The sequence below is a fragment of the Cebidichthys violaceus genome, unplaced genomic scaffold, assembly GCF_023349555.1.
Source record: "Cebidichthys violaceus isolate CVI_PGR_0920_01 unplaced genomic scaffold, fCebVio1.0.p SCAF_5, whole genome shotgun sequence".
Lineage (NCBI taxonomy): Eukaryota > Metazoa > Chordata > Actinopteri > Perciformes > Stichaeidae > Cebidichthys > Cebidichthys violaceus.
This window is the reverse complement of record NW_027176705.1, coordinates 14,806,677-14,819,617: the sequence shown is the minus strand read 5'-3', so window position 1 is coordinate 14,819,617 and position 12,941 is coordinate 14,806,677.

Here is a 12,941-nt window from a genome sequence, read left to right as displayed (position 1 = left end):
GCCGTATAGAGCAATGATCAAGGCACTTAAGTGCTCTCAGAGTTGTCCAGGTGTGCTGTGAGTACCCCCCCCCCCCCCGCGACGTAGTTGCAAAAAACTGTGATGAAAGATGGTCTATTAATACAACATATGCATGTTAGTATACTGCAAACATGGAGTCTTCAGCTTTCAGAGTCAATAAACTAACAGTATGTTGGTCCAAACTATGTGTTCATAGCAATAAAGTCTTCTTAAATATATGAGCAAATTGTGTTCTAAAGATCTTGGGTGATATTCTCGTCAGTCTGCAATAACAGATTGATTAGATTGCTGGAAACCCAAAATTCTGAGCTTTCTAATGCACCTGAACGCACTTCACATCTAAACACTCAGTGGTTGCTGTTATATCACTGCAACGTCCTGAGCCAGGGGGTTCTAATGGTATCTATTTGAGTCCTTTGGGCCTTTGCATTCTCCATGTATCTGTCTTATAGCATGGAGCTCATAGATGAATATTGATCAATATTCATTGTGTTTATTACTATTTCAAAGTTTAGGGGAGATTTTTGTTATTTGTAACATGGCTGTATGGATAATATCGTGTTTTGAAGAAAAACTCCTAGTAAACAGTCAACTTGTAACAAGTAAACATCGGCCGCCTTAGTATATCTTCATAAATTGCACACAAGTGTTGTAGTTTAGTGCGATTTCATCAAATTTACAGTCATAGTTGTAGTAAAGAGTAGTGGAATAAATTAGTTGCATCATTATCCATAGATCTTGGTTGTAATGTTGATATTGCCTTTTTAATTTAGATTATATACTAGGGGGTAAAAGACGTATTATTTTTCCCTTTATTGTGTCTCCAATTACTTTGGAATGGTAATTGAAAAAATGTTTACATACAATGGATTCATATTCCTTAGCCTCTTATCTTTCATAGGAAACCAGAAATAGGCATAAAAGCCTTGTGGTTGAGGAGCTATTCCTGATTCATTTTCTTCTGACATATGCATAATGTAGTTCACATGAATAGGCAACAAAGTAAAGTTGGTTAGTAATCTCACCTGAAGAAATTCTTGATTTTATCTTTGACCTTTTGTGTGTAGTTTGTTTGTGTAGTTTGTTTTCCTTGAAGCTCTGAACTCATTGCATTTGAGTTTGTACTAGAATCCTCGAGAACATCACACCGCCCACACGGTTGCAAGTAAGTTGCAATTTGTCACAACAGGCCAAACTGTAAAGATACGTAGAGTGAGTTTGTCTAGACTGAATTAAGTATGGCAGTACATCTATTTCAATGTCAATACAGTGTGTATTCGGACCGGTAGTGCATGTCATGAGTGGGTGGGAGAAAGTAACTATTAGGAGGAGCTATTGTCGGACTCACAGTGGGATTTCCTGGAAGGAGTGCATACTACTGCAGACCCTGTATGCATTAAGTAAAAGGTTCGGTTGAACTATTTTGCCTTACAGATGGTCCTCATTCCAGGCAGACTATTGACAATTAGTCTAACTGCAGTGGTTGTAGTCAGTCAATCTTTTTTTTTTAATCCCACTCAGCCACCCACTCTACTGTTCAAGCTTCCTGGACTGAGCACAATAACAATTATAGCCTTCTTTTATACACCATCTTCCAGTTTTTTTTGTTGGTATTTTTGCAAACAACAGCAAATGAGGGGTGAAAGCATGCAGCAAAGATGCCTTGCTTGACTTAAACCTGGGGCATGTCAAATCAAGAAACTGTAAAATTAAAAACTGTCTCTCTCTTCAGCCATTTCAAAAGATGAAATAATTACAATGGTTATTATGTTGCATTTCCCTTTCTCGCCCTTTTGAAAATTGCCACACTGCAGTGCATTCAGGCTCTTTTGATACAACACTTGTTTACAGTTTGCACAACTATTCAACAGTGAACGACAAAGAACATCGTCGTGTTTGACACTGAGAAGAATGCTCTCAACTATTTGAGCAGCACAAACAGCCTCTCTTGTTGGAGATGATGACTATACATTCTTCAACGGGGAACATTATTTCAGAAACATTGTTAAGTGTTGATCTTTTTAATCTTCTGCATCAGCCTAGTTTTCCTGATGCATGTTAAACATCTGTCAAGACTCATGGTATTCAATCTTCTTACATACATATAAGTAACTACAGAGCAAAGCACACTATTTTCATTTTTCATTTTCTTTGTATACTAACTATGTCCAGTCACTGCTAAAATAGCAGTAACGATGTAAAGATATACATTGTATTGAAAATAAATGAATCGAATTGTGAAAAATAAACTACTTTGGTTACTTTAATGTTCATTTTTTTTTAAGCTGGAAAGAGTAGTCTTTAATAATTCAGTGTAAGAGTTTCTCCAGGCGTAATGCAGCCCAGTAACCCTGAATATATCTCTAGGCTATACAACCATTTATCAATTACTGTACAGCTTTTCAGGAGTCTAACATTAAACTCTAAAAATAATTGCACTCATCCGTGAGAATCTTTGTTACTCATTTAGAACATAAAACTGCCCATCCACTTTAGCTCTCTGGAATTGTAGAAAAAGTGTTTCAGATTATTTTATATAGGTTAAGAAACCGGCCTTACCATCAGATAACTGCTTTATATTTTTGATTAGGCAGAGTGGGACACTCTGGAATTAGTATGTGTGTTTTGACTGTGTAATGTTGATAAGGTTTCTTAATAGTATTCATAGCCTACATGAGAGGGCATAGACATGGGGGGGCCAAAGGGGCTTTCGTGTAAACTTGCAAAGTGATATGCTCTGCAAAATCTTTGATGCGCTTACTGTCATGAGTGGATGTTAATCCTCCCATCTCCTTGCTGTATTAAAAATGTGGATTTAAATAACACACAACTGGTAATATTGTTCAAAGGTGGAAATTGGCATCAGAATTGGTCAAATGTAAGATACGCACACACACACACACACACACACACACACACACACACACACACACACACATTCTAAAACACATGGATCATTTACAACTACTCCTGAAGTAGCCATGTCCATGATATAAAACCAGTGTTATGCATCAATCTATCAGATATTATATAATTAAATACATTATAAAATTCCCAATTCAATCTAGCAACACAACAAAGAAATCCATCATATATGTCATGTGGAGGATAAGGAATCTCCTTGTAAGTTGAACGTTATTCTCGTAAATGTACCAGGTGGGTGAAATGTCCCTGCCTTCAGAGTGTATTTGAATGAATGATGAATGAGGGTGTTTGGGAAATGGCCAAAGAAAGAAGGGGGAAAAGCCTAAATGTCTTTTTGCATTGACAGCAACATTTTCCCTGACAGGGTTTCCAGTGTGTTAACATTGACATGTCATTGGAGCTTGAAATTCAATTTAAGTTAAAATCCAGCATAGGAAGTCAGTGGTTGGACAAAACGGTCGTCTATCAATCAGCTTTGTCAGTGACATCCTTTGAGTGTGCGTGAGTAGCGTAGTAGTAGAAAAGTATATGTTACACCAATGTTTCCCACAAAATAAGGTTGTATATAGGACCATACAAGTGTTTTAGCCCTCATTACACCCCATGTATTATGCTTCTTTGAAGTAGACATTTTCTCTAAACCTGTATCACATGTGACACACATTTCATATATTATTGATAAATTCCGATTTCAGTAAGAAAAACTAAATTCCATTCATGAAGACACAAACTACACATTTGTATAAGTGTACTTTCTTTTACTTTTTTCCATATATCTGAATATTTTATCTTGCATTTTTATCCTTTATTCATATATATTTTCCTTAGTCCTTATATTCACTCTAGTCCTGAACACAACCGTAGAAGCATGCCACATTTCACTCCATATAACTTACTAAGCTGCCTGCTGAGAGAGTAAGATTGAGACACCGACTCAAGCTGAGCCGCCACTATTCGATCGAAAATGACGCCCAAGACGAGAATCGGCCACCAGGCCCCAACAGCACAGCTTTCCCCTTTTCATCGAAACTGCCAGGTGAAAAGTAGTTTATTAAACATTTCATTTCAAAATATCTTGATTGTGTGATTTGTGTGTCTAAGAAATATTATGGTCACTCTACACAGTGATGCCCAGAGATGAATTTAATGTTAACTTAAATTCTGTTATGTAATACAAAACATAACTAATTGTTTCTGACAGCAAAAGTTGAGTGCAATCACTCTCCTTCACCTTTTGTACCAATTCATCTGTATTTTGAAGCCATTGAGACTTACTTATTATCAATTTAGCTGGGCCAGCAGAAAGTGCTATCAGTGTATTTTCGTGCACGTGAGCGTACCCCACTGGTTAGTCCATGGTCACCGCTCTGCACTGCGCTGTCAACCCTGCCTCCATTTTTTAAATCAACAGGAGGATCAGTGGTTTCAGAGCTATTCTGTCCTTTAAAGTATAATCACGAGCACTTCTAATGCTGCAGTGATGTGGTGGAAGTACTAGATTGTATGTAATGTATCAGCTGAGGTTAGTTTAATTAAGATGTGGGTTATTGATTCTGTGTCACTCTACATCTTAAAATAATGGATGTTGAGTCCTCAAACAATCTGGCATCATAATAAGTTAAGAGAAGCGACTCAAACGATAGAACACAACTACATTCATGATTCTGGCGAGTAAAGAGGACAATCTGTGTGACTCAGGTATGGAATGTTTATTTAATTACTTAAGTTATGTGCATTAAACCAATGTGAAATAGCAAGCGATGCATGTTCACAATGCATCATACAAGACAGGGCCAAGATTTACAGTAATGAACCCATTTGGGTGCCACGCTACTCTCCGAGGGCAGAGTCGAGCCGTCACTGCACTTTGGGAGATTAATGCTGAGTTTACAGGTGACCTTCGCTGCTGAGCAAGGACACTGCCCTGCGAGATGGGCCTAATTTTAGAGATATTGCTGACATTCCTCTGTGTAATTCTGCTCACAAATCTAGTTGTGTAGCCTATAGCATTCATATCCTATTCATGGTTGGTGACTTATTTTGATCTGGATAAAATTACTAATTGACCAAACATTTCTAATTAGTCAAATTAGATAAGCATAATGTTGTCAAAGACAGATCTAATAAAGGGCTTCCATGTGTAAGGATTCCTCATCCCTCACCAAACAGATACATGCAGGTGTACATTATGTGTTTGAGAATTAATGAAAACAATACATATAAGGCCATAAGCTGGATATGGCAGTAGGTAGGTAGAGTCGGACAAATGCATTGTTGTTGTTGTGTTTTTTTATAGGATTTGTTGATAATAGCAAAAATTTAAATGATCCACCTTACCTTTTAATTTCATATTCATTTCACATAATTATTTAATTAATATGCAATAATTTAATGCTCATATAGTATTCACAATTTTTCAGAACAAACGATCAAAAGAAGCATTAGTTGTCTTCCTTGAACATTCAAACTATGGTTTTGAGCTAATTGGCAAAAATATGCAAGCCGCTTCAATGTACTCAAATTAAGTATCTTAAAGCAAAATGGATATTGCAGTAATGACTTTTGCTGACTGCATTAAAGCAGCCCACAACAGAAACTAGTAAATGTGACTGCATGGAAAGAACCCAGCATAGCAGTGTGCCAACGAGATTAAATCATTATGGTAAATTTATAATAGTACTTTCAAGGCTTATTGTGCGTAACATTGTACATTGTATGTGTGGGAGTGACATTATCGACTACTTAATCCATCCTTTAGGTGTACAATATAACAAAGACTGGCTGGAGGTGTGACCTTCTCAAATAGTGGAGGACAGTCCGAGATTTATGTCACAGATGAGAGCTTCTGTTGGGAGCCCTGACAGACGGATAATCCTGTGGTTTAAACTTGGCAAATATTGATCCTATGGCCCTCAGTGGCAAGCCTCAAGACCTAAGATTGAGGGAAATGGATTACTCTGCACAGTCAAAAAAAAAGAAGACGGATGAGGAAGAGCAAAATATACTATCAGGACCATCAAGTTAGATAACACAATGCGAGGAAACATGCACATTAATTCTCAGCCATCCCACTTGGAGTTATTGCATGATCTTCTGTCAGTAAAATGTTGTCTTGCATTCATGGTTTAAATGCCGGTTCTCCTCATCCATCAAGGCAAGCATTGCACCTCTGCTTCTATTGACATTAACCCCAATAACAATGCCACACACAACACGCCTTTATAGAGAGTGATGCGATGCTGTGACCTTAGTTTTTTTGTTCGAAAACTTCTTCTTCTCCTCCAACCTTAAAACAATCTGGACTTTAGAAAAATTCATCCAGTTAATTTCCAGGCAGATCATTTTCACACCAACCAACTATTATAGAGCAGGCTGTTGTGATCCAGCTTTTTTGCAGTAACTATGAAAGATTGTTTAACCCAAACAAGTTGTTTTCTTGCATAAACCTGACAAAATATTTCACAATCTATTCCTGAAGCTATGTAGTTTTGTTGCCTAAACCTATCAGAGTATTTCAAGATATATTCATAAACCTAACTAAGTTTCCTGTGAAGACGTAAGTTTATTTTGGAAAGACTATATGCATGTAACTGTAGAAGTTGACACGTGTTGCTGACTCTGGTCGGAAAACGCACAACACATGAGAAGTAACTTTTAGTAAGATATCATAGTGGTATATGAGGATATAGAGTGGCCCTGTCATTTCTCATTTTAATTGAGCAACATTAACCTAAAGATGGTGGCTGATCACAACCTAAAATATTTGCTTATAAGAAAATAAGAGAAGAAAAAAAAATGTCTTATAGGTGCACTGCTATACAAATCTAATCTGTTATCTACTTACAGTGACACGGTCATGTACCTGTCATGTTTTGTAACACGTTTGTAGAAATTACAAATATTCATCATTTGTTCGCATGTAATGCTTTAAGATAAGTGCAATGCTTAAGAGTTACAGTCTTCTCTAAGAGCTTCAGCAAATTCCAGTATACAATGTGTACTTGTATGGCAGAATGATAGAATTCTGACAATCATTAACCAACTCGAGCTTGTTTCCTTGTTATGGGTCATTTTAAAACTATAGTGGTTAAATATATGATTTTAAAAAATTCAAGTTAACACGTTATTATTGCGTTAACACATTAATTCATTAATGCCGACAATTATTTTATCACTCTAACTCTTTTATTACGTTTTTTTATTATTATTATAATTATTTTGAAAGTCCGTTGCTCACTGGCAACGGTGAAGAGAGGCTTCGGCAGACTACATTGAATGCAGCGTGTGGGAGAAGTATAGATAAACAAAAGCAAGACAAGCTAACAAATGCCACAGCGAAGTGGATAGCTACAAACTGCAGGCCGATTAGTATTGTGGAAGATGTCGGTCTGAGGAACGTTCTTAGGATCGCAACGATCCTAAGAACCTCAAGACGCATCATCACAAGAAGAATACACAAATTGTATGAAATGGAGAGGACTACAAAAACGACGGCGTTACAACGTGCACCAGCTGTTGCTCTCACTGGAGACTAGTGGACATCGCTGGGTAACCATCATTACCTTCGCGTTACAGTGCATTATATTGATGAACAGTGGGAGCTGCATTCACATGCTCTGACTGTAATGATACAGACATTTTACTGAAACGTGCACGGAACATTTTATTCATGTTACACAGCAGTGGAACGTTTCAAATAAAGTCAGCACACACAGATAGTGCAAGAAATATGATCGCTGCTGCGAGACATCTGCCTTTTGAACACGTCCCCTGCATCGTGCACAGTCTCCAGCGCTCTGTCACAGTGTGTAAACAGAATACTGATGTTAAAAAGAACCTTATTTGTTTAAAGTGTTTGCAAACCAAATGTTATTGCACTTTTGTTCATATAGCAGTACTTTTCAAATAAAATTGCGCAATTGTAACCCTCTGATCAAGATACTGTTTTAATATAGCTTATTGAAATGCAAATTACGTAGCCAATCACAGACTGCGTGCTCCCATAAATATCCGGGTTAGACAGGTCACTTCCTGTTTACGTCTGATTCCGCCGGACAGCAAGTGAACGTTCTGCGTTGTAACTAGACCGTGTGGTTTCTCAACTAATTCTGCAGTCAGCTGTGAGTTGTAACAAGACTGAATTTAATTTCAAGCTGGCCTAGCATTTAGCTAGCTCCTGCTAGCATAGCTGGTTTGAATAAATTATTTGATTGTGTAGGTCTTTTTTTAACTTAGCCCTGGAATTATTGTGGGTTTTTTCTTTTTGTTTGAGTGATTAATTCTGTGCATTTGTTAAAATTAAAAACATTGTATATAATTCTTAATGTGATGTACAACATGAGATATATTTGTGTTTATCCTTTAAAAGGTCGTGTTCAGTCATTATTCCTTGTATAATGACTGAACTTTTTTTTTTAGTTCACATTTTTTGTGAATCAGGGTTCCGGATCATCCGGATCACCTGTAAAGTCGGATGGCTACAGGATGGAGTTTTTCTTGAACCCCAATTCCTGTTCCTTTTCACAAGTGCTGTGGTAGGATCAATGAACTCCTCCAAGGAATGAACTGAACCTTTTTTTTTTTTTTCCCCTCTGACTTATGAACTTTATTTATTTTTGTATGTAACGAATTTGTTATGTTTGGAAAATAATTACAATACAATGCTTGGTTAAACTTACCTGTGGTTCCTTTGCAAAAATTGGGCTCCGTAGATGAGCGTAGTATCTAAAAACATTAAAACTGGTCAATAAATTATTTTTTACTTTAAAAGAAGATCGCACATGTTACACAATACACTACTTTTGAATTCATTATTGAATTTTGTGCATAACAATGCGATTAGTTGCAGAAAATCATGCGATTAAAAAATGTTGTCGTTGCCCAGCACTAAAAATAATATAGAAAATGGAACTCCACCCCTCCTGCCAAGCACTTAGAGTGCAAACACTTGTTATTTATTAGTTCACTTCAGTTGGTCATTTAGATATTATAGAAACTAGTTATTGTTTGGGGCTGAGACTGGTTGTTATATCCAAAGGAGAAAAGATAATCTATATGAGTAAAGTAAATGCAACATCTCGTGTGACTTCTGTTTTCACATGTCTATTGGTAAGGTATACCTACTACTACACAGACACACTTGTGCACAGTGTATGTGTATGTTTGCATGCACACTGTACAAGCAACAACCAATTGTTTTCAGTAACGGGCAAATAATGCAAACAAAAAAATTAGTAGGTTCTCTCTCATACAGTATTATACATAATGTGTAATATACTACTGTGAGGTGTAATGTGTACTATAAACACACCTATACAAAAGGCACAGCATTTGGTTCGCAGCTCTATGTAGTTTTGCCGACACTGCAGAATGATTTCCCTGACAAATACATTAACAATTTAGAAGGGGTTCAATGTCCATGGGGGGTTAAATGTTAAATTGAACATTTTTCTTTTACACCACAATTGAGTTAACGGGACATTCAAGCAGATGATTGCAGTTCAGCTCACATGGCATTTCAATAATTTAGTGTTTTCAAAGGTGTTTGCTCTTCCTCTGTTACATATGAACAAAACATTGTGTTCAGTGTGATGAGAAGTATGTGAATAATATAGTTATCTGTGAGCTACATTAATAGTGTTACATTTGTTTACCATATGTGTTAAGAATTTCAAAAATTCTGTATCTTCTGATACAAACACAATCAGCAGCCAGACATACATCATATTTTTTCAATAGGTCAGGATCACCAGCACAGCATACTTTGAGCAGTTAGGGTTCACTTCCTTGTTGAAGGGCACTTCAGTGTGTTGATGAAAACCATATTGCAATACCCTCCAGGGAGTAGTTCACAAGCCACAATACTTTTGGATGGGTGGTTGTGCTCTGAGCACCAGCTGGATGCAGAGAGGAATTGGTTTTCTCCTGACATCGCCAGTTGGCACACCTGTCCATGATCCAGGTTAATTGGCTTAGAACAAGTTAAACCTCTCTTATTCACTGATATAGTAAAAGAGACTAACGGAGGAAAAGAGAGAGCTCATCAACATAGGGGCATACAAAATGTTTTTTTGTCTGTACTGTATTGGAATTGTTCACCTTCTATGTGGATTCCTGTTAAAAACTTTTTTTTTTGTCAAATTACAACATATATTAAGTAGTAATTAGTATAACATATACTCACACATATTCATGCTTGTAAATGGAATACAGATTTATACTTAATAAATCAACATTTTGACAATTTCCATTTACTTATTCATTCATACCTTCATTTATTCCAGTTTCAATGAGACCTCATACTTTACCCACAAAATTGGTAAATCCTCATTATTAAAATTTCTTGGTAAGGTTTAGAGGACTCAATCAAAAAGCATCACCGCTTTACTGTTGGCAGGACACAATACAATAATCCTGGTCTTCAGTGTTAAAGTAATAACTTTCCATAACAATCCATTATAGCATTTCATTACATTGCACTTATGTTGCATTGCATTCATTAGAGTCAGCCATCAAATGAGTAACCACATTTGTCCATTTTCTCAAGTCTAGAAGGACGTCACACAATCTCACCTGACCGTCTTCCTGGTCAGGCTCACAAGGGGCAGGCATTGGTTGCATGAAATAGCAGGGAAACCCCCATGCCAACTGCAGATGAACAGAGAAAAATGTGTTCAGAGCCTCAATCATGCTTAGTATAAGGAAATTAAACTCATGCAGACTCTGGAGGGAAATCAAAGCTCCCAAAAGAACCCATACAAGGAAATAAGGACATTCCACATAATTCTACAAAGACCAGGCCTGTTCATTTTTCTCATAGGTAATTTGATGGTTCGGCAGAACATCTAAACAGCTTACGGTGCACTTATCAGGTGCAATCAGATACTGGAAAGCTTTTCAAAGAAGCCATTTGTCAATCAGATATCACCTCTGTTGTTAGAAAATCAAGTTTTATTCTCAAGTTCCTTGTGAAATACTACTTGTGAAAAACCTTTATTGACTCCTCACTTTTTAGGCTGACAGCAGATGGGAAGCTGTTAGAAACGTTAAATGATCTAAAGTTGCACAACGTTCTTGCACATTTAAAAGGGAGGGGCAGGCTGTGGCCACATGTAATTTCAGGCGGACCAAATATATGAAGCACAACTGTTGCATACCACCACCACTACCCCCATAGATTTGGTTCAACAAAAGACTAACCATACACATATCTAACTATAAAGCAAGGAATCAAAGTCCTTCGCATATCTCAGCAACCTTTCATCCGATCTCTTTTACACTTAGCGAGTGTATTGAAGGGGACCAAAGGGAGTGCAAATTGGACATGCCACACATTCAATATGAATACATTTTAAATAAACAAGCACATAGCGCTCTATGCAGCACATGGGTGCTGGATATATATCGTTTCATGGATTCTGGATAAAACTCGACGAGCAGACTCTTCATCTCTTCCCTGGAGTGAGTCAACATGAGCAGATAGCCAACTGGAAGCAGACCTGATTTAGAGTGTATTTCACCAATGTTTCGCAAATTTGGGTGTGTTTTTCCACTGCGAGTAAGACTTAAGAGTGGTGCAGGTAGTCCTAAAACACAAGTTAGCATTTTCTTTACACTCCCTGTTCCTTTGTCTCAAAGTCACTGTTTTTTATTTCATGTGATTTTGGTTTGATGGCTGAAATAAGGTCTGTGGTTAACACAACTAAAGAGATTTTAACATTTTGGTCTACAATATAAATTACACCGGAAGCTACCCCTCTTGTGGATTTGAAAGCTTTTATGTGTCTTTCAATGGCATGACCAGTGGCTAAATGAGACTACAAAACGTCATCATGCCGACCTTGTTGTTCATACTCACACCCATGCAACCGTGGTGTAGTTTGTTTATAGCCTAATGTTAGCTTTTTACTTCTACTTATTGCATTCATGCTTCAAAAATCATAAAAGTAGTGTTTCGAAGATTATTCAAAACTTTTTTCGAGGAAACCAGTATGATGCTAAGTTCCGGGTTGGCCTACAAAAAAAATATGCCATTCCTGCAGGACTCTATTTCCCCGTTTTATGACCCGATACTAGCTTCTAACACTAATAACGTTACCGCCAGCAAAATACCTCCGCTAATTAAATCCATGCCCTACTTCATGTCAAAACAAGCGACTATATCTATTTGGAAATTAGCATATTAAGTGTGTTATTAAGTGTATTGCACCGAGGTTTCTGACTGTGAGTAACCCCGACTTGGATGTTTTTCAAACTCAGATTTAGTGATTGGTTTTGACAGTGGTCAAAGAAGGCTACTAAAAACTATTTTTCTTAAGTAAAACTATGAACTATTTATAGTAAAACTATTAATAGTGCACAGTAAAAGTCCGGCTTTCAAATGTTCACTTCAAGTGAAGAGTGACAGAGGCATTATCAGTATGTAGTGGGGAATGCTCCCAAGAGAAGGACGTGTAGGGTTGTGAACGCAGCCACTTTAACTATTTAATTGTTTATAATGAGTGCATCAAATCTGAATCTGCAACATAACCTGTAACATTTGTCAGGTACGTCAGGTAAATGTGGCTTGGTTTGATAACTTCACTGACTAATGACTCACTTCACTACAGAGTGACTAACGAGGCACGTCACTGACTCTCGTGGAACAAAATGTCAATGTTTACTTTTAGTTTCACACATGATACGAACAGTGGTCCGATGGACAAGTCTTCTGTTGGTTTGGACCATCCACTTCCCCTCCCGCCCTTGACTTGTGGACTATAATTGTTGTGTACTACTTACAAATTCATTCAGATATGTGTGCATTTGAAAACATGTAGAAATGCAGTCATATACTTTAATAATGTACAACAATTGATGACACAATTGGAATATTCCACAAAGCCATTTTCATATCAACCGCACAACTGGACACTTGCAGCTTGTTTTCTATGCGATGAATACACAGTATTGTTGATTTTTGTTATGTTTTGTTGAATTTGTGAAATTAAAAAAAG